The sequence below is a fragment of the Bos indicus x Bos taurus genome, chromosome 16 (assembly GCF_003369695.1).
Source record: "Bos indicus x Bos taurus breed Angus x Brahman F1 hybrid chromosome 16, Bos_hybrid_MaternalHap_v2.0, whole genome shotgun sequence".
In the NCBI taxonomy this organism is placed as follows: Eukaryota; Metazoa; Chordata; class Mammalia; order Artiodactyla; family Bovidae; genus Bos; species Bos indicus x Bos taurus.
In genome coordinates this window covers 35,519,761-35,546,669 of record NC_040091.1, presented here as the reverse complement: position 1 = coordinate 35,546,669, position 26,909 = coordinate 35,519,761, and positions in this window count along the sequence as shown.

Here is a 26,909-nt window from a genome sequence, read left to right as displayed (position 1 = left end):
ACCAAATGCTATCCCCTTAACTGGAATTCCTCCCATCTCCAATGACTAGCTAACTCCTATTTTTTCTTCAAAGCAGAGTTCTGAATTTGATATATACTTTAAGGGTTTTGTTTTTGTAGGAGGAATAGGTTTGTCCTAATATAACCCTAGCCTTCCTTCTGATCGCCCTTGATTCAACAGTGTGTATTTCTAGAAATTGGAAAACAACTGAATGCTTCTTATGAGAGAGAACTATAATGCAAAGAATTGGTCAGGATAAAAGGATGATATTCCAAAGAATAGCAAAGAGAAATAAGAAAGCTTTCCTCAGTGATCAATGTGAAGAAATAGAGGACAACAATAGAATGGGAAAGACTAGAGATCTCTTCAAGAAAATTAGAGATATCTAGGGAACGTTTCATGCAAAGATAGGCATAATAAAGGACAGAAATGGTATGGACCTAACAAGCAGAAGATATTAAGAAGAATTGGCAAGAATACAAAGAAGAACTATACAAAAAAAGATATTAATGACCCAGATAACCACAATGGTGTGATCACTCACCTACAGCCAGACATCCTAGAATGCCAAGTGGGCCTTAGGAAGCATCACTACAAACAAAGCTAGTGGAGGTGATGGAATTTCAGTTGAGCTATTTCAAATTCTAAAAGATGATGCTGTTAAGGTGCTGCACTCAATATGCCAGCAAATTTGGAAAACTCAGCAATGGCCACAGGACTGGAAAAGGTCAGTTTTCATTCCAAACCCAAAGAAAGGCAATGCCAAAGAATATTCAAACTACCACACAATTGCACTCATCTCACATGCTAGCAAAGTAATGCTCAAAATTCTTCAAGCAAGGCTTCAAAAACACATGAACTTCCGAATGTTCAAGCTGGGTTAGAAAAGGCAGAGGAACCAGAGATCAAATCGCTGACATCTGCTGGATCATCGAAAAAGCAAGAGAGTTCCAGAAAAACATCTACTTCTGCATTTTTGACTATGCCAAAGCCTTTCATTGTGTGGATCACAGCAAACTGTGGAAAATTCTTAGAGAGATGGGAATACCAGACCACGTGACCTGCCTCTTGAGAAACCTATATGCAGGTCAGGAAGAAACAGTTAGAACTGGACATGGAACAGACTGTTTCCAAGTCGGGAAAGGGAGTACATCAAGGTTGTATACAGTCACCCTGCTTATTTAACTTACATGCAGAGTACATCATGCAAAATGCTGGGCTGGAAGAAGCACAAGCTGGAATCAAGATTGCCGGGAGAAATATCAATAACCTCAGATATGCAGATGACACCACCCTTATGGCAGAAAGTGAAGAGGAACTAAAAAGCCTCTTGATGAAAGTGGAAGTGGAGAGTGAAAAAGTTGCCTTAAAGCTCAACATTCAGAAAACTAAGATCATGGCATTGGGTCCCATCACTTCATGGGAAATAGATAGAGAAACAGTGGAAAGAGTGACAGACTTTATTTCTTTGGGCTCAAAAATCACTGCAAAAAAAAAAAAAAATCACTGCAGATGGTGACTGCAGCCATGAAATTAAAAGACACTTGCTCCTTGGAAGAAAAACTATGACCAAACTAGACAGCATATAGCAGAGACAGTACTTTGCCAACAAAGATCCATCTAGTCAAACCTATGGTTTTTCCAGTGGTCATGTATGGATGTCAAAGTTGGACTATAAAGAAAGCTGAGCACCAAAGAATTGATGCTTTTGAACCGTGGTGTTGGAGAAGACTCTTGAGAGTCCCTTGGACTGCAAGGAGATCCAACCAGTCCATCCTAAGGGAAATCAGTTCTGAATATTCCTTGGAAGGTCTGATGCTGAAGCTGAAGCTCCAATAATTTGGCCACCTGATGTGAAGAATTGACTCATTTGAAAAGACCCTGATGCTGGGAAAGATTGAAGGCAGGAGGAGAAGGGGACAACAGAGGATGAAATGGTTGGATGGCATCACCGACTCAATGGACATGAGTTTGAGCAAGCTCTGGGAGTTGGTGATGGACAAGGAAGCCAAGTGTGCTGCAGTTCATGGGGTCTCGAAGAGTTGGACACAACTGAGCAACTGAACTGAAAAGGAAAAGACTGGTGGCATATCCACCTTCAAAAGAGAAATGCACCGGAAGTATTGAATACTCTATTCTGATGTGACATAACATGGATTTTTCTTCACGCCTATACTGAAATATGTCGTTGGCAATGTGTTAATAATGCAGCATATCAACCTTCTTCTTTAAAAAGAGGTAGATGTAATTGTACATACTTTTTAAAAGATAGTTATAGAAACACAAAATATACAAGAGTTAAACAGTAAGAAACAAAAGTAATCTTGCTTTGGCGATTTAGAAGGTACTAGAAATCTCATGATATAATTCACTAGATTATAGATGCTCAAAAATATCTGATTGGACAGAATTCTCTAGATAATAGAATGGCACCTAAGTACTATATGTCTCAAATTTCCTGGGACAAGTCTGTTCCATTTAAATGAAAATAAAAATTCCTATTCAGATCATATGCCCTTATTTAATGCATAATTTATTTCTATTTCAACTCTGGGTACTTAGTTTAGGAGTTTAGGGGGTACAAGTCTTAACTCTCTTTTCTGGCACTGAATCACGAAGGAGAAATATAAGATACTTCTTTTCCCAATTTTTAATGTATATTTCAAATTCTGTCTCCTCCACAAGGCTTTCTGGAAAGTAAGATGCTGACAAATGTGCAGTGACCAGCTTTCTAGATGAGTGGACAGAGAAAGAAAGCTGATTTATAGTATTTGCCAATTTTCAAGCTGTAAATACTCTTACTATGGCCACTTTCAAACTACCAATGGTTTAACAGTCAGTTTGCAATATTGACATATATTTAAGTTAACTCATGAGAGCAAATTCAAGTCAGCTCCACAGTAGCGCTGTTTCCAGGCAACACTGGTCCACAGTGCTTGTCTGAGCTCTGATGCATTCATAGCCTATGCCATCCCCCAGTAATCTCCACACCACACTTACCGATGATCACCTTGTACTCTGACACAGTTAAAACTTACCTGAATTTTGTGCTCCTATAAAACACTAAAAGTTAATAAATTCCTCCATTCTTTTGTTCCTCTGAACTTTTGGGTTCTAAAGTAGATAACCACATGGTCCTCCAATATTGTTAATATTCTGAAATTAGACCCTTCCTTGAGATTCTCATTCATCTGTCTCTACAATGCCAAGTCTCCTTCCTTCCTTTTCTTTGAGACATTATGTGTGGGGGGTGTGTGTGTGTGTGAACATAATTCTTTTTATCCCAGAGTGTTTATACCCCAGAGTGCAATTGACAGGTCATAGAATAATCACTTAAAAAAAAAAAAAAAACTACCAAGCTGTTTTCCAGAGTGGGTGTATCTTCCCACCAACAAAATATGAGAGAGCCAGACTTTCTGCATCCTTGTCAGGATTTGGTATTGTCATTATTTTATTTTAGCCGCTCTTTTTGGTATATAGTAATAGTCCATCATAGTCTTCATTAGCATTTGCCTGATGGATAAAGATGTTGAACATTTTTTTAGTGCTTATTTGCCATTTGTACCTCATCTTTGGTGAAATGTTTCTTAATGTCGTCTACCTGTTCTCTAATCAGATTGCTTATTTTTTCACCATTGAATTTTGAGAGCTCTTTATATATTTTAGATCATTGTCCTTTGTTGGTTATGTGATTGGCAAATATTTTCCCATGGTCTGTAGCTTATCTTTTCATCCATTTCATAGGGTCTTTTGAAAAAGTCTTAACAAAGACTTTTTAAAATGTATTTATTTGGCTGCCTCCAGTCTTAGCTGTGGCACACGGGACCTTCCTCGTGGCACTCAAGCTCTTTGTTGTCACATGCAGGCTTCTCCACTTGTGGTGTTCAGGCTTCTTTGGGCTTCTTTCTAGCTGTAGGATATGGGCTTAGTTAATGCATGTAAAATCTTAGTTCCCTGACGAGGGATTGAACCCTAGTCCCCTCCATTGGAAGGCAGATTCTTAACCACTGGACCACCAGGGAAGTCCCTTAACAAAGACTTTTAATTTTGAAGTCCAATTTATCCCTTTCTTCTTTCAGAACCTACACTTTTGGTGCTATTATTTAAGATCTCTTCATCAAACCTTTGGTGAGACATTCCTTATTAATGAGTGTCCGTTGTGTTGCAATAGCCCGAATTAAATCATCTCCTTCATTGTCTGGTATGTTTTGTCTTTCACCACTCTTTGTTGTTAGTTTATTAGTATCCTGAAGCCTACCCCAATTCCTAGGCAGTGGGGCATCCTAAGGGGCACTAGTGGTGCAGGAGACAAGGGTTAGATCCCCTGCAGTAGGAAGGAGCAACCCACTCCAGTATTCTTATCTGGAGAATCCCATGGACAGAGGAGCCTGGTGGGCTACAGTCCACAGGGTCACCAAGAGTCGGACATGACTGAAGCAACTAGCACAGCACAGCACGTGAGGGCAGTTAACTATCCATCTCTTGGGCCCATCGGGAGCAGGAAGACTCAGATCCCTGCATACCGGCCCTAACTGTGTTTTGATGCCCCCCACTGAGGTACCCCTGCAACACTGCTTGTTCTGATTAGAGGTCTCCAGGTATAAGAACAGGAGCAACTCAGAGCCTGAACTGAGACCCATGGGCACAGGCCTTCTCTTCCACATATTAATACTAGGAACCCTCCCTCACTTTGATGCAATACCACTGACCTGTAAGCATGGTGGTCCAGAGGGATTGGATAAATGAAGACCTACCACTTTCCTTCCTTCCTGATGCCCCGCCTATAATGCCTTCATCCATGAATACAAGCTCAGCCCCGAGGCAATATCTAGGTTTGCTACCAGCTAGTTAGCCTGATATCACCTTTGCCCCCAGAGTAGTGGGGGCAAGCTCATTAAAAACACAAGATCTCAGGCCCCAGACACACCAGATGGAAACCTGTCTTTTTTTTTAATATAAATTTATTTTAATTGGAGGTTAATTAATTTACAATATTGTATTGCTTTTGCCATACATCAACATGAATCCGCCACAGGTATACACGTGTTCCCCATCCTGAACCCCCCTCCCTCTTCCCTCCCGTACCATCCCTCTTGGACTCTGTGAGAAAGGGAGAGGGTGGGATGATTTGGGAGAATGGCATTGAAACATGTATAATATCACATATGAAACGAATCGCCAGTCCAGATTCGATGCATGATACTGGAAACCTGTCCTTGAACAACATCCCAGGTGATTTATTTGAGGGGTGTGGCTGCTGTAAAGTGTGACAGATGAAATACTGTGTGCAGAGGAGGGGCTCCTAATCCACTTTGAGGGGTCTCAAGGCAAGCTCTTGCTAAGAGGTGACATCTAAGTAGGGTCTTAATGTCTGCACCCAGCTGCCTGCGAATGTCAACAAGCACAGAATGAGAGCAGAGGGCTGCTGCCCACGCCATCCTTCCTTCTCTCTTCTTCCACTGCTCCTGGCCCTCTGCAGCCACGCTCCACATCCTTACTCCATGCCTAGCACTCTCAAGGGCACCTCACACCATCTGGGTAAGGAGAAACCCCCTTGGCTCAGTGAATCCCTCAGTCTGAGAATGGCTTCCACCCCTAGTAGAGAGCAAGTGCTTCTTTTGGAAAGATTTTTCTCCGTGTGTTCCTTGGATGAAGGGATGACTGATGGCTTGATGAATTGAATGCTGAACTCTGACTTTCAGGTACTAAATATAGACCCCTGCACATGCTGGGAGAGCTAAATTTAGCAGAGCTGGCTTGGAGCGGGGAGGAGGGGTTTTGGGGGCTTCCCCCTGACCCCCCTGCAAGAATGGCTATAAACAGCTCTGAGTAGTGCCCCAGCAGCTGCTGCAGCCTACAATTACTTTATTATTCCTGTCAGGGAAGGAGGAGCTCTGGAAATATCATCCCTGGTTTATTTGTTTGTTACGGGAGTCTACCAAGGGTCATTTTTTGATTTTTTAGGAACACAAGGACAAGTGCAGATCAAGGAGGCTTCCCTCTGCCTCCATCTGATTTGTTTTCTTCCATGTAGGTTGCAGTCAGGTGTTCTCCTCCTCAAGCTGAGTTCCCATCTCCTGGTGGGTTATTGCTAATTCTGTCCTCTGCTGCCCCAGATCTTCTCTGTTTAGTTAGATGGAAGGGCACTAATTATGTAGAGTGAAGGTCAGAATGAGAGTGGATCTCTCATGCTGCCAAATTGCAATGCCCTGAAGTGTCTGTTCTGGTTAAAAATCCCAGTGGCCTGGCGTACTTCGGGAAAAGCCACTTAGCTGCTCATCTTTGTTCAGGCTAGGGTGAAGGCAAAGAAGTAAGATCCTTGGTCCTCACCTCTCTTCCAGTAGAGTGAGAAGAGAACATCAATGCAGCACTTAGCCCCTCCTGGCAGAAAGCAGCAGTCGATACAGGGTGGCATCAGTTCAGCACACAAAATGTTCTCCTGGCTCTGCATCCACTGCGTGGTCCCCCTCACCCTATCGGCTACCAGTGGGTGGAGAAGCCACAGTAAATATCCACTTGCTGTTTTTCCTTTATTAACAAGAACACATATTCCTCTCCTATGATAAGATAGAGATAACTCTCATCTGCCTGTTGATTGCTGTCTTTGGCTAATGACAACTAAAAATTCATTCTGAACAACCTCTACATTTTCCATTAATTAGAATTAATGATGTGGCCTGAGTAAAGAAAAGAGAAAAAACATCTCCTTGTCTTCCAATGAATAAATATGATTTAGTTGATTCCACTATGTTTTCTCTCACTGCTTCCTGGCTCCCCAATCACATGAGTTAGAGGACCTCTGGAGTAGATGTACCATATCACCAAGGAGCACAGACCGAGAGCCATTTACTCTAGACCGTTTCTCTCTGAGCTTCCTTCCTCCCACTTGTGTCTCTGAGAAACTGGCTGGACTCACTTCCTGAAAAAGTAGATGAGACAGAGTCTGGCCCATTGATTGTTTAAAAGACTTAATGCCCAGAAGTTTGGGCGATTGTAATTTAAGGGCTCTTAGGCCAGGCTCAGAATTTGTGCTTGTGTGCTCAGTCATGTCTGACTCTTTGTGACCACATGGACTGTAGCCCACCAGGCTCCTCTGCCCATGGGATTCTCCTAGAATACTGGGGTAGATTTCCATGCTCTCCTCCAGGGGATCTCCCAGACCCAGGGATCAAACTTACATCTATTATGTCACCTGCACTGGCAGGCGGATTCTTTACCACTAGAACCTGGAAAGCCCATACTTCATGGCACCACAGGCTATTAACCAGTTTTATATCTATTAGCAAATTCATTTCAGCATTCCTGATTCCATGTGTGTGTTCTTCAAATTCTCCTTTGAATAGATTTTAGCATCTTACTCATTCCCTAATTAGTAGATGGGTTAAATAAAATGTTTGAAAGTTATTCATTATGTATTTGCATATGAATCATGATTTTAACCTTTTGAAAATTGTACTTTAGCATAACTCCTGTATTTAATGTTAAGAGCTATCATATCATATTAATAATCACTCCCTCTATCAACTTTAGTTTCCATTTTCTTAAAAGGAAAGCAATAGCAGTGAAAGAAGAAAAAATTATCTCCCTATACCAGACTTAATTCAGCAGTTCAGAGTGTCAGTACAGAAGGGCTCTTCTGTTGTTTCCTAACTTATCATAAGTATAGGAAGGAGACAATTACATGTATTCAGGTTTATTTTCCAGGTACTCTTGTGTATGTTGTCAAATTTATACCTCACAGCAACCTTGTGATAAAATTATTGTTGTGATCATCATTATTATAAAACAGTTACTCTTTATTAGCCACTCTTTTAAACTCTATGCATAGAGTATCATATTTAATCATTGCAGCAACCCTATGGGGTAGGTACTATTGTCCTCTTTTTCCAGATGAAGAAACTGAGGTGTCAGGAGATTCAGCAACTCACCTAAGATCACAGCTAATAAGCAGTGGATTCTGTATTCAAGCCCAGGCAGTTTAACTTCAGAGCTTGAGCTCTTAACCACTTTTTATTTAACTCCACTTAACAGATGAGACGGAGAAGGCAATGGCACCCCACTCCAGTACTCTTGCCTGGAAAATCCCATGGATGGAGGGAGTGACTTCACTTTCGCTTTTCACTTTCATGCTTTGGAGAAGGAAATGGCAACCCACTCCAGTGTTCTTGCCTGGAGAATCCCAGGGACGGGGGAGCCTGGTGGGCTGCCGTCTATGGGGTCGCACAGAGTTGGACACAACTGATGCGACTTAGCAGCAGCAGCAACAGATGAGAAAACTGACAGTGAAGTTACTTGCCTAATAACAAAAGGCAAGTAAATGACAGGGCCAAGATCTCTACCCAGGTCTGCCAGACTTTAAAGGCCAGCTTCCTCTACCAGAGCAAAGAGAGTGACTATTACTGAAGTTGAATACAAGCTGAAATGTACCTACAGCTTTTGTCCTGTTGACAACCTGATCAGATTTACTGGATGCTTGGGGCTAGTGCACTGGGACGACCCAGAGGGATGGTATGGGGAGGGAGGAGGGAGGAGGGTTCAGGATGGGGAACACATGTATACCTGTGGCGGATTCATTTTGATATTTGGCAAAACTAATACAATTATGTAAAGTTTAAAAATAAAATTAAATTTAAAAAAATACAGCAATCATTCAAAATAACTCACATCTTGTTCCTCCAAAGCAGAAAATCAGCTGGAAGGAAAGCTGTTAGGTATTTGAACCTATAGGAAAAAAGCATATGACACTTTGCATCTCCCTTAAGAATTTCAGGTACCATATTCAGCCCTGTGCTTTATTAATCTGGCCTCTTTCCTATTTGTTACCATTATCTCGCAAGACCTAGAAGGCAGAAATACACCCTGAAAGGCCTTGCCTGGTACCTTGTAGAGAAAAAAAAAAAACTCAAATATTGTGGGATGCAACCACCTGATTGGTGCAGCATGGAGATGCCTACTCAGCTGAGATGTTGCCCTGTGTCCCAAACACGATGACTCCAGCAGAGCTTCTCTGAGGTACTAGGTGCTGGGGTGGGCAGCTGTGGGCCACGGTTTAGGAGACTCAAAGATGCGGAGGAGTCTGGCTGAGATCATAAGGAAGAATCTTGCTGCTTTAATTCCTCCTCCTGCAAAGCAGCTCCAAGACCTCTGGCCTTTTCCTCTCCCCTCGGCTCCCTCCCTTCCCTGCACACCCCCACCTATTGTCACAAACAAGCCCCAATAAGGCAGCTTTCCCACCATCTCCAGCCCTGCCCACCCTAAGCATTGCCAAATTAGGGCTTTGCCTCCCAGCACCGCGGCTAGAAGCTCATAAACCCTCCTCCGCCCCTGCTGCCTTCCCCTCACTGCAGCGCTACGGTCCTGCGGCACCTCCACGCGAAGCTTTGCAAGCGGGCATCTGCACTGCGGGGCTGCCTCACCGGATCTCCCTGCCCCCGCCTGGCTTCTGTTCTCCTCTGTGCACTGCTGCCTGCAGCTTACATAAGCCCCGCGCACGCACATATGCAGTGAATTCATCTTCTCCTTTATGGAAGCTCCTCTGGCATGACAGGGAAGCTGAAATGCTACTAGATGTTCCCCCCCCCCCGCCCCCCCCCGCCCGGGAGCTGTCAAGTCGTCACGCCCTAAAACAACAAATTCAGCAGCTGCAATACCCTCTGACAGGGCTGAAAGCCCTGAATTGAGAACTCCGTCCTAAGGAAATAGGAACTGTTGAGAAGGGGTATCTGAGCAAGTGTTTTAACCTCTGGGCTAGCGCAGCATTGCATCTAATCAGTTGGGTCCACCTGCCAGCCGCACTGGCCTGAGCAGAGCCAGCCAAAGTCATCAGACCTACTTTGCCAAGAGAAAGGAAGGACAAACTGGTTTGTGTCCAATCTTCTCAATTACTGCATAGACTGATTGACGTAGTAGGTATTTGCTTCCTGCTTGGCTTTACTAGGATGTTCTATTCTGAAAACCTTAAACATCTTACCTGGTGGCAAGGGGATAGTCCTAATTTCCTGCTTACAGGATTGAGTGGCCCCGTGGTCTCCTCTCATTTCCCACCAGCCACAGCCACTCTCTTCCACTCCGAGGAGGCTCTCAAGTTTCCCATCAGGAAGCCCAGGACACAGGAACGTCTGTCCTTTACAGTCACAGGGACTCTCCTTGTCCCACCAAGCAAAAGGCTATCAAGCTGAGTTCACCAATCCATCTGCCTTGTTAGATGTAGATGGAGCCACAGAATGTCTTTCTAGTGTGGACAGAGCATTTTGCCGGATCTGATTCATCACCCTCAGGGGCAGGAAGAGGGAACTCCTTCCCATCAATACTATGGGGCTAAGTAGGGAGATTCATGGAAAGGGCCCTCCTCTGTCCTGGCTATCTCGTGGGGACTCTTACTGCTTTGTCAAGTTCAGCCTTGCAAAAGTTAGCCCTCCCAGGTGACTCAGTGGGCTTCCCTGGTAGCTCAGTTAGTAAGAATCCGCCTGCTATGCAGGAGACCTCGATTCGATTCCTGGGTCCGGAAGATTCCGTTGGAGAAGGGATAGACTACCCACTCCAGTGTTCTTGGGCTTCCCTGGTGGCTCAGATGGGAAAGAATCTGCCTGTAATGTGGGAGACCTGGGTCTGGTCCCTGGGTTGGGAAGATCCCTTGGAGGAAGGCATGGCAACCCATTCCAGTATTCTTGTCTGGAGAATCCCCATGGACCGAGGAGCCTGACTGCCTACAGTCCATGGGGTTGCAAAAGTCAGACATGACTGAGTGACTAAGCACAGCACAGATGACTCAGCAGTAAAAATCCACCTGCAGTGCAGGAGACGTGGATTTGATCTCTGAGTAGGGAAGATCGCCGGGAGAAGAAAATGACAACCCACTCCAGTATTCTCGGCTGGGAAATCCCATGGACAGAGGAGCCTGGCAGGCTATAGTCCATGGGGTCACAAGAGTCAGACATGACTTGGTGACTAACAACAACAATAGAAACGGAAGAGATATGGATTTGGCAGGGAGCTGCTCTAGAAATAGGGTGACATAGGCTGACCGACCATCCCAGTTTGTCCTGGGTTTAAAGGAGGACACAGGACATTCTGTTGGGAAAGTCCCAGGCAGGCTGGGACCAATCGTGCAACCAAGGCAGGGGTAGGGGTAAAGCAGATTTTTCTTGGCAACTCGAGCTCTGGACTGAAAGGATGTTTTTTTCCTTCCCAAAGCATGCAAGAGAGTACCTGCTCCCTGACAAAGGACAAGGAAGAGGACATCTCATATCCATTGATAAACAGAAACTACTGCAAATATAAAAAGACAATTCTGGGAGAAGGTGTCAAGAAATCTAATGGGTTAACAACGTTCAGGACATTTAATCTTCAGCTGTGCCTTGTTTGTGCCAGCTGGAATGGTATAAGTCATAAAAAGGACTCCATATCCATGATGGCAGGATGGCATCCCCACATTCCACCCCTGGCTGTACTCACTGCATCAACCTCTCCCCCCACCCCCACAACTTAAACTTAGAATAGTAACAGCAGTCCTCTGCGCAGCATTTCCTGGGCATTGGATGTGAGCCTCTCAGAAGCAGGCAGCTACAGCATAATGGAAAGAGTCCTCACCTAGAAGTCAGGGCACCTAAGTCCATTTTCTTCTTAGTCCCCTCTGACTCCATGACCTTGGTCAAGCACTTAACCTTCTCTCTACTGTAAAAGGGAGAAAACATTCCTATTCCACTTCTCCCTTCCTGGCTGTGAGGATCAAATGAAGTGACCTGGCTCTCAAGAACCCTAAGAGAGTTGGACTTTGATCTGCAGTTCCCAGGATGTCCTAAGTATTCCAAGCTAACTCAACTTTTGCCCCAGCTTTGGGAAACATCACATCCACTCCCTTGGATTTTTTGGTGTATCTTCCTTCTCGTGCCTCTTCTGAAGGTATAAATTGAACTTCTTTCCAGGGATGTTTTGACCGAATTTACACTCCTTTAGGCACTGGTGACCCACTCCAGTACTCTTGCCTGGAAAATGCCATGGACGGAGGAGCCTGGTAGGCTGCAGTCCATGGGGTCGCTAAGAGTCAGACCCGATTGAGCGACTTCACTTTCACTTTTCACTTTCATGCATTGGAGAAGGAAATGGCAACCCACTCCAGTGTTCTTGCCCGGAGAATCCCAGGGACGGCGGAGCCTGGTGGGCTGCCATCTCTGGGGTCACACAGAGTCATACACGACTGAAGTGACTTAGCAGCAGCAGCAACAATCATTCGGTCCAACGGTCAGATCTTCAAAGATAGGAGTGGGCTGGAGACCAGTCATAACCAGAGGCTAAAAGCCTATGGCAACAACTCAGTTGGGAGAATTTGAAGATCGACTCTCCGTGGAATAACTGAGCCCCTAGGAGACCAGCCTTTGAGATTTGTATCTGCAAATTGTCTCTGCAACTTACCTCATGATTGCTCTAAACTTCAAATACATTATCATTAAAGCAGGGGTGGGGCAGGGGAAGCAGGAAATGGTAAATATTTTGCCCTGTTTGTAGGATTGTGAGGGCTAAATATCACAATGATCTTTGGTAAACTATAGAATGTAGTATATTTTAAATATGAAAGCCCAAAGCAATCGATTTTTTAAAATTGTGGTAAAATATGTACTAAGAATATGTAATTTTTATCCATTTTAGGAGTTCAATTCAGTGGTATTAATTACACTCACAACATCATGGAACCATTACCATTATCTTTTTCCACAGATTTTTCATCACCCTAAACAGAAATTTTGTACGCATTAAAGCAATAACTCTCCATTCCTGTATTCCCTCAGCTCCTGTTAATCTCTGATTTACTTTCTAGCTCTATGAATTTCCCTTTTTTTATTATAGATATTTCATATCAATGAAATCATATAATATTTGTCCTATTGTGTCTGTCTTATTTCATTTAACGTTTTCAAGGTTTATCATATTATAGTATGTTTCAGAATATTATTCCTTTTTATGACTGAATAATATTACATTGTATTATATACAACATTTTGTTGTTCAACTGTTGCTGAACACCTGAGCTGTTTTAATTTTTCACGCATTATAAATCATGCTACAGTGAACATTGGTATACAAGTGTGTTCGGGCCCTTGTCTTCAGCTTTTTTCCAGATCACAGTTGCTGGGTGATATGGTAATTCTATGTTTAGCTCCTTGAGGAACCAACAGACTGTTTTCCACAGGGGTTTCTCCATCTTACATTCTCACCAGCAGTATATGAAGGTTCCAGTTTCTCCACATTCTCACCAACACTTGCTACTTTCTCTTTTGTTTTGTTTTGCTTTTATAGCCATCCTAGGAGATGTGAAGTAATATGTTGATTTTTTTCAAGATGCATGCAATCTTCAGACATAAGCCATCAATCAGTATAGATATGTGAATTGAGTTCAACTACAGACAGATTGCTTCATTTAGAAAGAGACACTGATGCATAGAACATTCTTATGGACTCTGTGGGAGAGGGAGAGGGTGGGAAGATTTGGGAGAATGGCACTGAAACATGTAAAATATCATGTATGAAACGAGTTGCCAGTCCAGGTTCGATGCATGATACTGGATGCTTGGGGCTAGTGCACTGGGACGACCCAGAGGGATGGTATGGGGAGGGAGGAGGGAGGAGGGTTCAGGATGGGGAACACATGTATACCTGTGGCGGATTCATTTTGATATTTGGCAAAACTAATACAATTATGTAAAGTTTAAAAAATAAAATTAAATTAAAAAAAAAGAATTAAAGAAAAAAAAAAGAAAGTATTTCTTGACCAGAGTACACTGCGTATTCAGGAGAGGGATGAGAGAACTGGAAATAAAGATGAACTCAAAATTAGAGAAGTTGGCCCAACCAATCAGGCAGCAGAAGAAATATTTGCCAAGTGGTTATTGATGCTAAGAAAGGGCTCAAGACTTCCAGCATCCGTTGTTCAGGTTAATCTTGTTTTTCATTTAATGTCATGGATCCGTAAAATCTGTATCACAGTAATTTATGAAACTATATTTTTTTGTGCTGTTGTGCATTGGTGAGATGCATAAGATACACACAGTACCATGATGAAATCTCATCTCTGTAAATTACTCTGAGTCCACTGATGTATTTCTTTCCATTAAAGCTCCTTGGCCTGTCCAGATTAGTTGTTTTTTTTTTTTTTTAATTTGTATAATGGAAGCTATATTCATCATAGCTTTAGATGCTTATTAGAGAAACTCGCCGTCTCTTTTCTTACTTAGCTTTTTTCTTTGCCTCCAGATGTTTTAGCACATTTTTGTCTTCCTTTTTTCAAGGAAAGGATACGAAGCAAGCTTCCAGACTCCTCACAACTCACCTGCTGCATATGAATGTTTATTCTCAGATCAGTTAATGCCAGACTGAGAAGCTGGGCTAGGAAAAGAGAACAAAGCATGAAAAGTTCCAGCCATTTGAAGTCCAAAATGAATTTGTAGCATATCTCTGAAACTATAATCTATGCCAAAGGAAAAGCAGACTATAATTAAAGGAAAGAGAAACAATAGGCTTTATCCACAGCTTTGTGTTTTCTCTGTAAAGAAGGAATACGGACATTCCAGGAAATAAGTAAATTGTTGAGCCGTTTAATAACAAACATCATATATTATCCTTAATACGCCTCTGGGACAGGAATATCTATTTGTTCCTTGGTATCTGTTCTTTACTTCACTGTTCTGATTTTTAGCTGGAGAAATGATCACATGGAAAAAAGATTGCGTTTCCCACCCTCCCTTGGAGCTGAACTTGGCTGTATGACTAAACTCTGGGCAATAAGTTGTAAGAAGTGATACAACTTCTTACAGAGCATCTTCTTACTCTTACAGAGCTGCTTACAGAGCAGCTTCTTGCAGAGCATCTTCATGGAGGAAGAAACATGACTGTTCTTTTCTCCTTCTTGTTGGACAGAATGTGGATTTTGGATTTTGGGTCACTCACGGCTTAACCTACTCTTTAGCAATAGACTCCTACAGCCTCTGGAAGAATACCTTGCGTTTAATCAACAGTTAAAATTGTCACAAGTACCATTGACTAAACAAATATCTTGGGGGTGTTACTTTCCTTGCAGTTTTGGAAGGTTTGGTGTTTGAGAGTCTTGATGATGTGTATAGGAGAGAGAGGACTGAGTCATAATTCACTCAATATGGTGATCAAAATAGTCTGAGGGAAATTATGTCAATATAGATACAGAAGCGTGTGTGTGCTGCCACTTCAGTCATGTGTGAGTCTTTGTGACCCCATGGACTGTAGCCCGGAAGGTTCCTCTGTCCATGGGATTCTCCAGGCAAGAATACTGAAGTGGGTTGCCATTTCCTCCTCCAAGGGATCTTCCCAACCCAAGGATTGAACCCATGTCTCTTATGTCTCCTGCACTGGCAGGGGATTCTCTACCACTAGTGCCACCTGGAAACCCCACAGATATAGATATATCAGTTCAGTTCAGTGGCTCAGACGTGTCCAAGTCTTTGTGACTCCACGGACTGCAGCACGCCAGGCCTCCCTGTCCATCACCAACTCCCAGAGTTTACTTAAACTCATGTCCGTTGAGTCGGTGATGCCATCCAACCATCTCATCCTCTGTCATCCCCTTCTCCTCCTGCCTTCAATCTTTCCAGCATCAGGGTCTTTTCCAATGAGTCAGTTCTTTTCATCAGGTGGCCAAAGTACTGGAGCTTCAACTTCAGCATCAATCCTTCCAATGAATATTCAGGACTGATTTCCTTTAGGATTGACAGGTTAGATCTCCTTCCTATCCAAGGGACTCTCAAGAGTCTTATCCAACACCACAGTTGAAAAGTATCAATTCTTTGGCGCTCAGCTTTCTTTATAGTCCAACTCTCACATCCATATGTGACCACTGGAAGAACCATAGCTTTGACTAAGCTGACCTTTGTTGGCAAAGTAATGTCTCTGCTTTTTAATATACTGTCTAGGTTGGTCATAACTTTTCTTCCAAGGAGCAAGCATCTTTTAATTTCATGGTTGCAGTCACCATCTGCAGTGATCTTGGAGCCCAAGAAAATAAAGTCTCTCACTGTTTCCACTGTTTCCCCATCTATTTGCCATAAAGAGATGGGACCAGATGCCATGATCTTAGTTTTCTGAATGTTGAGTTTTAAGCCAACTTTTTCACTCTCCTCTTTCACTTTCCTCAAAAGGCTCTTTAGTTCTTCTTCACTTTCTGCCTTAAGGGTGGTGTCATCTGCATATCTGAGGTTATTGATATTTCTCCTGGCAATCCTGATTCCAGAAATATATATATATAGTTGTAGTTTTATATATATATATATATATATTAAAATATATTGCATACTTCACATATATAAAATATGGACAAACATCTACATTTAGCAGCTAGATTGGTAAATAGATAGATGGCATAACATTCACAGAACGTTTGGTGAGCCAGGGTTCAAGAAGTAGTGGCCCCGCTACTGGCTTGTAGAAGTGTAAGCTGGTAAAATTTTTTTGAAGCAATGTGCCAACAATTTGTATCAAAATCTTAAAAATGTTCATTCTTTTTTATACATCATGAAAATTTTAATAGAGACGTCAATTAAATAGAGTTGGGAAACCAGCAGGGGGAGCTCTCATGTCCTGCAGCCATTGCAGAGTTCAACTGGAAGAGAGACTCCTCTTCCTCTCCTGCAAGGACTCAGTCAAAGCAAAGTGACAGACTATGATAGCACTCCCAACTTCCTTTTCTTCTCCATAAAAGTGCTCTCCTTTCCTTGCCTTGCTGGGGACTTGCACATGGCCTATTATAATTGCAGACCCTGAATTGTAACCCTGCACCCCACTCCAGTACTCTTGCCTGGAAAATCCCATGGACAGAGGAGCCTGGTGGGCTGCAGTCCGTGGGGTCGCTGAGAGTCGGACACGACTGAGCGACTTCACTTTGACTTTTCACTTTCATGCATTGGAGAAGGAAATGGCAACCCACTCCAGTGTTCTTGCCTAGAGAATCCCAGGGACGGGGGAGCCTGGCGGGCTGCCATCTATGGGGTCGCACAGAGTCGGACACGACTAAAGCGACTTAGCAGCAGCAGCAGCAGCTGCTGATCCCAAATAAACCCATCATTGCTGGAGAACTATCTGGCAGTCTTATTTGTTTCAAGTTCACAGGAGTAATTCCATTTTTAAGAATCTACTCTAAGGAAAGACACTGGACAAAGAGCGATGTCCAAAATTTTCATCGTAGCACTGGTTATGGAGAAAGTTTCTGAGCCTAAGGGTTCAGACAATAAATATCATGAAATGTCAGAGTTGGCAGTGAACTGGTGTCTTTTGCATGAGTTGATTTTTGCATGGGCTTCTGAGAGGGAAGTTTGGCTTGTACACTGAGGGGCAGAGGTTAGGGGAGTGATGGAGCAGGCAATGAGGTGTCTGCCTCCAACTCGGACCCATGAATCAGTTTACCCACAAGGAACAAAGGATTATTCAACACAAGCTGAAGAAGCTCTTTCTATAAATGAGGCTTAGAGACCTGAAAACACTGCCTGGTACCCAGGGAAGAAGTGCAGGACTCAGTAAAGAGCTATCATCACTTGAGGAAAAACCTTGGTTGGGTTCAAGACAGTGAGACTGGAGGCATCGTTTGGAAATCTGAGTCTGCAGCTATGGGAGAAGGAGGGCACCTAGCCCGGGGTGAGGCACCAGCTGCAGTGGTAGTGGGGAGGTGCTGCCCCCTCGTGGCCGTGCAGGCTGCACAGCAAGGGGCCAGGAGTGAAGAGCAGGGAGGGCCATTTGTGAGCTCACTTGAATTCTCAGAGAGAACTGAAATGGGCTGCAGGTGGAGACACAAGCCAATGAGGTCTGAGTTACCACTGCCTCATTGGTGGTCATAGGTCAGGGTATTAACCATGGTGGGGAAAGTACCATGGTGGGGAAAAACTCTGGTCTGTCGCGTAACCTGTGCGCTCAATTTCACCCACGTATCTGCGTATCTTCCCCGTTATTTTAAGTTTTCCCTTGCACCACAGGCACCAAATGCCTGGAAACAATATTTTACAGATTTCCTTGGCAGGAGGTATCTGTTTGGATATCACCAGGGACAGCACTTTCCAAGGTTTGCAAGGTAGGAGAAAAAGATGCTTCTGGAAGAAGCTCTGGGCAAGTGTGGACATCGGGGCAAATGACTGATGAGGGCTTTTGCCGGCAGCTCTCAGGTGCTGCTGGCAGCTGATTTTAGCAATAGTCATCGCTTACCTAGGTTTCTAGATCTGGGCCTTCCTGACTGCTGCTCTCTGTCAATGGGGGGTGTAAACAAGGTCCTATGAGCTTTATATTCCTTGTGTCCAATCCTTTCATACTGCGGGGGGGAAAAAAAAAACCTTCTTTTTCATAACCAATACCTGATGGACTCAGCCTGTTGGTTAGCACTTGAACTCCAGAACCACTCAGACTTGGTTCAATCCCGTTCTGTACTTAGTTCTGGTGAAAACTTGAGCGACTTCCCTAACCTACATATGCCCAATTTCTTCATCTTTAAAATGGGTTAATAAAATCACTTACTTCATAGGACTGTAACATGAGTAAAATTGTATGTATATAGTATAATAGCATCCATAAACATTAGGTGGCATCATTATTGAATATTGCACAACCATTGAGTTGAGGTGGTTGAATTGTAGGTGGAAAAGGGAAGAAAAAAAATGACCTATACAAAATAATCCCAACTCTCTGAAATATATAAATTGAAATACACCGAAATGTTTTCTCTCTAGGTGATGGGTTTACAGGTGATTCCATTTCCTTCTGTATATCTTTCTTGTAGTTTTAAAATGATCTATATAATAAGTATATGTGTACTACTTTATAAAAGTAATAACATGAATGTTATTAAAATAGGGAACTTTGTTAAGTATACATTCAGTACTCAACTTTGCTCACAGATTCAATGTCCCATGCAAGCACACCAAAATAATATGATCTTCTTGACATTTAATATTCACCATCTTTGTTTAGTTCCTTTCCCACAAGTCCAAAAACAAGCAAACATAGTGATAATACCAGATCTGAGAATAGTAAAGCTCCAGTTCAGGAAATTTGCAAAAGGTGAACCCTGGAGGTGGCAGAAAAGTTTGTGGGATTCTTCTGGGGAGACTGTTTCACTCTTACTGCAAATAGGAGGAGAATCTATTTCTGAGTCAGCTGTGGCTAGATATGTATTCAGAAGAGTTTTCCAGGGTCTGTGGTGTCTATTTGTGTTTTAGTTTGCTCTTAAATCCTTCTCACTCACTTTGGCTGTCCATCTACAAGACTGGAGTGGCCATACTCCAGGTTATGTCTCCTGTTGTCACAGAGTAATTAGTGATAGTAGTAATCCCTTTTGCTTTCAAAAATGTCTCCGTTTAGATAACAATATTTATATGTCCTCTCTGTAAGACCTATTCAAATAGTGGCAACTCTTGGACTTTAATAAATAAAGGTCTATAAACAAACAAAAAAAAAGTCTGCTTAGAATTGGTCCTTAGTCAACTACCTGAGAATAGCATCTGTTTGGGTTTTGCTTTTTGAAAAGTTTTTGTTTGTTTTTAATTGAGGTATAATGGCACCCCACTCCAGTACTCTTGCCTGGAAAATCCCATGGACGGAGAAGCCTGGTGGCTGCCGTCTCGGGTGTCGCACAGTCGGACATGACTGAAGCGACTTAGCAGCAGCAGCAGCAGACACATAACATTATATTAGCACATCTGAAACTAATATCATGTTGTATGTTTTGTTTTGATGAGCTTCTTGACTTAAGAGGTTGCAACTCACTTACAGTCTCCCCAAAACCATCATACCCTATATTTTTCCTTCTCTAATTAGGAATAAGTTGGAGTCCTAGGGTATCTCTTTGAAAAACAAGTACTGTATTTAAAAAAATAGTTTCTTGTATGCCTGTGTATCTATCTATATCTGTTCAGCAAACCCACCTGCTAGGAAATTCCAAGCAGTCATATGAAATGTAACCCTATAATCACATCTTATTTTTTTCTATGTCACCAGGGTCGAATACTGCAGCAGCTTATAGAAATGAAACAAATGCTGATTGAATGGAATGGAATTTGCTGTGAGTTACTAATGAATAGGTGGTAAAAGAGTTCATTATTTGGGCTAATCTATTAGTCATTTTCTCACCAAACCAAACTTGGGTCTGCTTGCCCTGTCATATTAGAACCACTCTGCTGACACTGAGATGTGGTGAAGAAAAGTACAGTGTTATTGCAAGGTGCTCAACATGGGCCCAAGCAAGGAGAACGGGCAGCTAATGCTCAAACTCCCCAAACCACACCCCGCCCCCACCAGTGACTTTCAGGGAACAGGCTTTTAGAGTCAGTGTGAGAGAGAGGGTCATGGGTTACCTGATTGGCTCATGGACATTCTTCTGATTGGCTGTTTGTGATGTAAATGGGTAGTATTTTGGGAGTCAACATCATCTTTCTTCTGGTTCCAACCAACTTTAGGTCTATGAGCTTATGGTCAGCATGCAGTTAACTTCTGGGTGAGTGGAGGTTTTAGAACCCACCCAAAAACTCAAGGATATGACTCAGAATATTATCTAAAGCTTTTGAGGAGGAGCTAAACATTCCTGACTTTGCCTTATGGCTAAACTATTATTATTTTGTCTTGTTTGACAGTTTCTTTGTTTCAGCATTTTTTTTTTTTCCACTTCTCTGACTAAATGTATTCTTTGGAACTCAGGGAAGACTCAGGAGGCTAAAGCTTTTCTACAAATAAGAAACAGGGGAGATGGGGAGGAGGGAGTCATCTGTCACCAAGAAGGCCTCACAAGTTCCTCCTTGGTTTCAGTTTCTATGTATGCTGTTTCCCAATCAACATCCTGAAAATAAACATTGTTTTGGTGAGAATTTTTATTTACTTTTTAATTTCCTCTTTATTTCTTCATCATATTTGGAATAGAGTCAGCATAGAGCAGATGCATTTATCAGTTGGGCTGTATGCCGAGATAAAAAGTCATTAACACGAGATGCTGCCTTGGAGTTTTAGTGTACTACAAAAGATAAAATACATACACAGCATGTTTTTGACTTACTGGTGCATAATCTTGATAACCTACCACATGCACCTGCATTTTCTCTCCATCACCCATGCCTCCTCTCTTCACCCTTCTACATAAGCTTGTAGATTTCTTAGCTGCAAGATGGAGTGCCAATTTATCTGAGGAAGATATTTTCATAAAGATGTGAAGGGGAAAGTGATGAAGCCCGTCCCTAAAAAGTTCTACAAAAACTCATGAAAAGCTAAACAAGACAATCCCTGCATGACGAGCACTAGATGAGTGCTGTAGGAACTTTAAAGGGAAAAGAGGTGAAATGAGCTGTGGAGTCACAAAGAGAGGTCGCTTACAGGAAGTGAGCATGAACTAGGTCTTGAGTGTTGAGATGAACAGGAGGATGACTTTTCCTGGGAAGACCACACTCTGTAGACAAAGCTTAGGCCCCCCACAGAAATTCTAGGACTCTCAGCGGGGCACAAAAGTAGCCGTATTATCCCATACTCAGAAGCAGAGGAAAGAGTCACATGGATGCAACTGAGGGATGCCCCCGTGGTGACCACATGGAACAGTGGGTGCTTGTGTGAGCCAAAGTTTACATGGGGCCCTTGCCCCAGTGCACTGTCTTTACTCACATCTCCTGAGACTGGAATTAACCCCAGATGCTAATGGCAGTGGGAAGAGAAGACTCCAAATTGATTGAGAATGCCTTGCACAATCCTGATCAATTGGGGCTTGAAATTAGCATTGACTAGGGATTTAGAAAACAACTTGGAAAATAAAGGAGACTAGGTTCCTTGCACACTTATGTTTGTAGACTGAGTTGTATACTTGCTATTTGTGTCTCTGTGACAATCGTTGGAAATGATGAAATGACCAGCTGTGCGTGCTGCTGGCTTGGGAAGGGGGCAGGAGAGGCACTTGTCTCTGGGGCCCATCCTCAGTCCTGTTGTGCACTTGACTTCTCAGAAGCTGGCTTGCAAGGCAGGGCTGTTGCATGGAGAACCTCAAGTCACAAACTGAGCAATGTGAGTCTGGACACTTTCTTATTGCCAAAGTAAACTCAATGCAGACTTTACCCAATGCAGTCTGAACTGAAAAATTGGACAGTAAATCTGAGAAGAGCAGCCAGCATTATCTGTCAGATGGTTAACTTACTCTTTGCCTTAGCACCTTATGAACCAGATGAACAATTTTCCCTGTGATGCTTAATCTGATAGCTCCATTCCCATCATAAGCCTAAAAGAAGAGGTGGTAGAGTGGAGAAAATGAAAAAGGGCGCTGGTGCAACACGTATTCCAGAAATCAATATGCAGAATGTCTTTTGTATAACCAATTGGCTTTGGACATCATACTACATTTTCAAAAATAAATATATATTCTTTGTTTTGAGGAAAAGTTCTCATTATTGAAATTCTGGGACCCCCAGTGGGGCACCAAAGCACCAGTTACCCCATACTCAGAAGAGAGCATCCCATCTCAGGAGAGAGTCACATGGATGCAACTGATGGATGCCCCAGTGGTGACTGCGTGGAACAGTGGGTGCTTGTGTGAGCCATAAATACATCAGATTTATGTGTCTTTCTTGCCAAAATCAGTTGGTTAGCTAATTTCCTACACGGAGTGGTTATGCCTTGCAAAAGGCAAGGGCATGCCTGTGGCATGAAATAGCAGCAGGACCAACCTGCTATCAGAAACACACTGTGAATATTGGCCTGGAAAAAATAGGCAGGCTGTGTCATCATAAATCTCCTTTTTTCAATTCTTTTTGAAATAGAAGTTGGCCAGTCCAGTTCAAATCACCCATGGATCATTTTTAGACATCTCCTGGGTAGAGATAAAAATCTCACTAAAACTGGAATTATTGAACGGCATTTGTGATTTGTCCTTTTTCCCAGCATCTCAGGGTCGTAATGGAATCCACCAATCATAGCAACTGGCCACTTAGTCACTGGAAGTGAAGGTGAAAAGTTCCCATTACGTTGAAGCAGGACAGAAATTGAAAATGTCAGCTTGTATTTTCTGTTTTATTGCTTTTCTTTTTCTTGTGGCTGGAGATGAGGATGTAGACTAGGAAGGGGTCAGTCTCTGAAGGAGGTTTCTAGAATTAGTCAAAAAAAAAAGTCCGTAGTGGTAGATGCTTTGTATCCTGTGCATGCTAAGTCACTTCAGCCATGTCCGACTCTTTGCTACCCCATGTACTGTAACCCACCAGACTCCTCTGTCCATGGGATTCTCCAGGCAAGAATACTGGAGTGGGTTGCCATTCCCTCCTCCAGGGGGCCTTCCCAACCCAGAGATAGAACCTGCATGTCCTGCTTTGCAGGTGGATTCTTCACCACTGAGCCACAAGGGAAGCCCCAGATGCTTTGTATGATGTGTATTATCAGTTCAGTTCAGTCGCTCAGTTGTGTCCGATTCTTTGCAACCCCATGAATCGCAGCATGCCAGGCCTCCCTGTCCATCACCAATTCCCGGAGTCCACCCAAACCCATGTCCATCGAGTCGGTGATGCCATCCAACCATCTCATCCTCTGTCATCCCTTCTCCTCCTGCCCTCAGTCTTTCCCAGCATCAGGGTCTTTTCAAATGAGTCAGTTCTTCACATCAGGTGGCCAAAGTAATTTCACTTTATCTTGTTTATTTATTTCAATCAAATTAAACAACAATAAGATCTTACATCTGTAGTTCTAGAATTTACTATTCTTAGAGCAAGACATGCAATTATATATAATCATTATTTTTAAAAAATCATAGAGGCAGAGGGGAAAGCAAGATAGATATAGTAGCAACTCTGTGATATCTCTGGATGGTAATATTGTAGATGATTTTTGTTTTCTCCTTTTTTCTTTGGTGTGTGTTCTAAGTTTATCATTATTATCATAAGTTTTACCTTTTATTTTTTTTGTGGGGGGGGGAATGAAATTTGTAAGTGCCTGTGGGGGAAAAAAATACTTTAAAACCATCTATTAACCATGAGTATTGGTATATATGGGGGGTTCTCAAGGCAAGAATACTGAAGTGGTTTGCCATCCCCTTCTCCAGTAGACCACATTCTGTCATGGCATCTGGTCCCATCACTTCATGGGAAGTGGATGGGGAAACAGTGGAAACAGTGTCAGACTTTATTTGGGGGGGCTCTAAAATCACTGCGGATAGTGATTGCAGCCATGAAATTAAAGGACACTTTCTCCTTGGAAGGAAGGTTATGACCAACCTAGATAACATATTCAAAAGCAGAGACATTACTTTGCCAACAAAGGTCCATCTAGTCAAGGCTATGGTTTTTCCATTAGTCATGTATGGATGTGAGAGTTGGACTGTGAAGAATAGTGAGTGCCGAAGAACTGATGCATTTGAACTGTGGTGTTGGAGAAGACTCTTAAGAGTCCCTTGGACTGCAAGGAGATCCAACCAGTCCATCCTAAAGGAGATCCAACCAGTCCATCCTAAAGGAGATCAGTCCTGGGTGTTCATTGGAAGGACTGATGCTGAAGCTGAAACTCCAATACTTTGGCCACCTCATGCGAACAGTTGACTCATTGGAAAAGACCCTGATGCTGGGAGGGATTGGGGGCAGGAGGAGAAGGGGACGACAGAGGATGAGATGGATGGACGGCATCACCGACTTGATGGACATGAGTTTGAGTGAACTCCAGGAGTTGGTGATGGACTGGGAGGCCTGGTGTGCTGTAATTCATGGGGTCACAAAGAGTCAGACACGACTGAGCTACTGAACTGAACTGAACTGAACTGATTGGTATATATGGGACTTCCCTGGTGGTGATAAGGAATCTGCCTACCAGTGAAGGAGATGCTAGAGACACAGATTTGATCCATGGGTAGGGAAGATCCCCTGCAGAAGGAAATGGACACCCACTCCAGTATTCCAGAATATTTCAGTATTCTTGCCTGGGAAATTCCATGGATAGAGGAACCTGGAGGGGTACAGTCCATGGTGTCCCAAAGAATCAGACATGACTGAGTGACTGAGCACTCATGCATTGGGATATATACAGAACTGACTGGCAATATGAAAAATGAAGCAAAAATTGAAAAAAAAAACAAACATGGTTTATATCACACTGAATAAATTGGTTATAGCCCAGTTGGATCAACAGTGATAGAAAATGCAATGTTCCTAGGTTCTACCTATTCTCTGTGAGGATCCCTGTACTATTATTACACATTTTTTATTTGATTGTGGGTTTGCACATAGATCAAATTCTATCACTGATCTGATAGAACAGAGGCACAGTGGGGTGTCTGCAAATGTACCTCATCTTTGGAAGTGGCAGTGTACCTCTCTGCCACCAAATAAGTATGGATTTGCTTCCAGTGATTCATGGAAATACCAAGTAGCCTGGAAAAGGGATGATGTCAGGAAAATGGAGAGAATAAAGGAAAACTTGTAGAGATTACATCATTGACACTGAGGTATATGTAGACTTTTTTTAACTTTTCTGTTTAGAGGTTGTGGGGAGAAGGTTGTCACTGAAGTCAGGTTGCAGTGAGACTGCAGGAAATTGGGACAGAGTCTGAAATTGAAAAAAAAAAAAAAAAAAAGAGGAGCTCTTTGTGATGACTAGACTCTCTGAATGGGAGGGGAGTCACAGCTTCCACATTCTTTGTGAGAATGGGTGCTTTGGAACATGACTTAACTCAGCCATCCTGATAGGCATGTACAAGGTCTAGAGGAAAAGAGGTTGCATGAACCTGCTACAAGTTTACCCTCTTTTTAACACTCAGGGACCAAGCAATCCTTTCGTTGGATCCTCCCCACTCCTGGTTACTCATAATTAGAAGGAGTGCACCTTCTCCCTCTTATAGCCAAAGAGTAAGGTGACTTACCTGAGCATGGACCCAGGTATGCCAGCCTCACCTCGGGGTGATGGAGACAAGCAAGAGACAGGATTCTGCTCAGAACACACCCCTCAACACCCTGGATGAGCAGCTCTACTGGCTGGAAGGGCAGCTGAGCTCCTACAGCAACAGAGGCCACAGCAATGTGGGAGCAGGACTTCCATGGTAGTTGTAAGAGATCTCTTGGGGAGTCTCTGCACAGAGACTCTGAAGATTACATAGTGAGACAATACTACCAGAGACTCCTCTTTGCTGCAGTCCTCTCCAGAATTAAAAATATCCCAACCTTCAGTTCTTGCAAATGTTCACACTCTCTGTCATTACCTGTGCTACAGCTCTTGCTGATTTCAATATCCAGAAGTGTCTCAGCACGCACACACATGGACTATTTTCTCAAACACTGGCCAGCTCTCCTCCCATATTTTAAACATACCTAGACCCTTAATCCAATGACCATCTTCTAGATACACACTCTAGATACATCTCATCCATTACATTGGTCTCCTAGCCATCACATCCTATATTTTTATTAAAAAATAAAATTATTTACTTATTTATTTTTGACAGCACTTGGTCTTCATTGCGACGTGTGGGATCTTTAGTTGTGGCATGCAAGGTCTTTGTTGCGGCATACAGGGTCTAGTTCCCTAACCAGGGATCTGTGAACCCTGGCCCCCCTGCATTGGGAGCGCAGAGTTTTAGCCACTGGACTACCAGGGACATCCCCAGTTTTAACCACTGGACCAGCAGGGAAGTCCCTGTCATGATCTATCTTTGTATCTCATTCATTTTAGTATCCTGGTTCCAGCACATCTTCACCCCACTCCACCTCAAATATATTGACCTAACTACTTCTCCACTGGTTTTCAGTTCCTAAGGTGCTCACTTACCTCTTTTCCCAGCTTAGACTCTGTAGTCCTGCATTACTATCACCCCGTAACATACACCAGAACTCCTTTACTCCTTTGTCGCTCCTTCAATCTCATCATGCTTTCTGGTCCCATAATTCTTCTACTCTCCTAAATGTTGACTTCCTGCTTTC